The following is a 2,815-nucleotide window of genomic DNA, read 5'->3' on the forward strand; positions in this document are numbered from 1 at the left end:
TTGATAGAAGACTTCATCCCGATGATGGACTTCCGACTTCAGCCCGATGATGGATTTCTTCAGCCGCCGCTTGGATACAGAGTTCAGCCCGAGGATGGACGTCACTCTTCAGCCCCCCGCTTGGGCTTGGATCAACACTTCCGAGGCTTGGATCAAGACTTCCGAGGACGGATCGGTGAACCTGGCATGGTGAAGATAAGGTAGGAAGATCTTCAGGGGCTTAGTGTTAGGTTTATTTAAGGGGGGTTTGGGTTAGATTAGGGGTATGTGGGTGGTGGGTTGTAATGTTGGGGGGGGTATTGTATGTTTTTTTTTACAGGCAAAAGAGCTGAATTCTTTGGGGCATGCCCCGCAAAGGGCCCTTTTCAGGGCTGGTAAGGTAAAAGAGCTTTGAACTTTTTTAAGTTTAGAATAGGGTAGGGCATTTTTTTATTTTGGGGGGCTTTGTTATTTTATTAGGGGGCTTAGAGTAGGTGTAATTAGTTTAAAATTGTTGTTATATTTTTCTAATGTTTGTAAATATTTTTTTATTTTTTGTAACTTAGGTCTTTTTTATTTTTTGTACTTTAGTTAGTTTATTTCATTGTAGTTATTTGTAGGTATTGTATTTAATTAATTTATTGATAGTGTAGTGTTAGGTTTAATTGTAGATAATTGTAGGTATTTTATTTAATTAATTTATTGATAGTGTAGTGTTAGGTTAGGTATAAAAGCCTGTAAAATAAATATTAATCCTAAAATAGCTACAATATAATTATTTGTTATATTGTAGCTATATTAGGGTTTATTTTACAGGTAAGTATTTAGCTTTAAATAGGAATAATTTATTTAATAAGAGTTAATTTATTTCGTTAGATTTAAATTATATTTAACTTAGGGGGGTGTTAGGGTTAGGGTTAGACTTAGCTTTAGGGGTTAATACATTTATTATAGTAGCGGCGAGCTCCGGTCGGCAGATTAGGGGTTAATAATTGAAGTTAGGTGTCGGCGATGTTAGGGAGGGCAGATTAGGGGTTAATACTATTTATTATAGGGTTAGTGAGGCGGGAGTGAGGCGGATTAGGGGTTAATAACTTTATTATAGTAGCGGTGAGATGCGGTCGGCAGATTAGGGGTTAATAAGTGTAGGTAGGTAGCGGCGACGTTGGGGGCGGCAGATTAAGGGTTAATAAATATAATATAGGGGTCGGCGGTGTTAGGGGCAGCAGATTAGGGGTACATAGGGATAATGTAGGTGGCGGCGCTGTACGGAGCGGCAGATTAGGGGTTAAAAATAATATGCAGGGGTCAGCGATAGCGGGGTCGGCAGATTAGGGGTTAATAAGTGTAAGGTTAGGGGTGTTTAGACTCGGGGTACATGTTAGAGTGTTAGGTGCAGACGTAGGAAGTGTTTCCCCATAGGAAACAATGGGGCTGCGTTAGGAGCTGAACGCGGCTTTTTTGCAGGTGTTAGGTTTTTTTTTCAGCTCAAACAGCCCCATTGTTTTCTATGGGGGAATCGTGCACGAGCACGTTTTTGAAGCTGGCCGCGTCCATAAGCACCGCTGGTATCGAGAGTTGCAGTGGCGTTAAATTATGCTCTACGCTCCCTTTTTGGAGCCTAACGCATTGAAAACCCAGCCATTCTGTGAACTCTAAATACCAGCGGTATTTAAAAGGTGCGGGGGGAAAAAAGCATGTGTAGCTAACGCACCCCTTTGGCCGCAAAACTCTAAATCTAGGCGGGTATTTCTTAACATGTAGTTTGTTATATCATGCTTGTAGCGTTGCGAGGAAGAGAGATAATGAGGATATTAATGAGCACCAGAAGAAGGAATAATAGAGAAAGACTGATATTTCAGCTTAAAGGTAGTTATTTTCATTGTTGCATCTAAAAGAGGGCATTTTAAAAATCTTGCTTTTACTTTAATGTAGTGTGTCACTGCCTTCCATTATAGGGTTAGATTACAAGTGGCGCGCTAACGGTTGTGCCCAAGTGATATCGGCTATTTTCGTGCTTCAGAAATAGCGTGCTTAATACAAGTTGAAAGTAAACGTGTTCACATTTTACTCTCGTCTGGTTATATGTATAGATATCTATTATAAATTATCATTTTATATATATATATATATATATATATATATATATATAAAACAAAAGAGAGAGAGTATATTCAGCGCTTGTAGACTCGTGCGGATCTATCAGTAGGCACTGTTTTTATATATATATATGAGAGAAAATATGTGTCCACTTGTGGAAATATGTACTTATTCAATTATTCTAAAAATGTTTAGGTAAGACCAAAAAATTTTGAAATATATTTCTTGTTCCCTTCTTGTATATATATATATATATATATATATATATATATATATATATATATATATATATATATATGTCTTTCTGAAGTAGTCCCACACAAATTAATAATGGATAGTCTTTGGAGCCGTAGTATTTCACACAGTCCGCAGTACTGGTTCCTGAGTGCCAAAAAGGACCTGTGCTTGATCTCCTTATATAAACTTAGATAAAACATGGTGTCAGAATAAGGAGTTCCCTGCTTCCATCTGAACTGACAAGCAAGGACTCTGAGGAATCCATTAGAAATCTTTGCAGCAAATTGAAAGTGTGAGAGTCAAGGCTCTGGCAGAGTGACTACAGCTTCTTCTCATGAACTGAGTAAGTGCATCATAACTTGTACAACTGACTGATTCTAACAGCACTACAGACTTTTATATTAATACTGCATAATTCAGAACATTAAGATGAAAAAGTTAAATCCTCCACCAGAATTGAAAATGACTGGTAATATGGAAGATGCATGGCAGAGGTTTA

This window comes from Bombina bombina, chromosome 3 (assembly GCF_027579735.1).
Source record: "Bombina bombina isolate aBomBom1 chromosome 3, aBomBom1.pri, whole genome shotgun sequence".
NCBI classification, from domain to species: domain Eukaryota; kingdom Metazoa; phylum Chordata; class Amphibia; order Anura; family Bombinatoridae; genus Bombina; species Bombina bombina.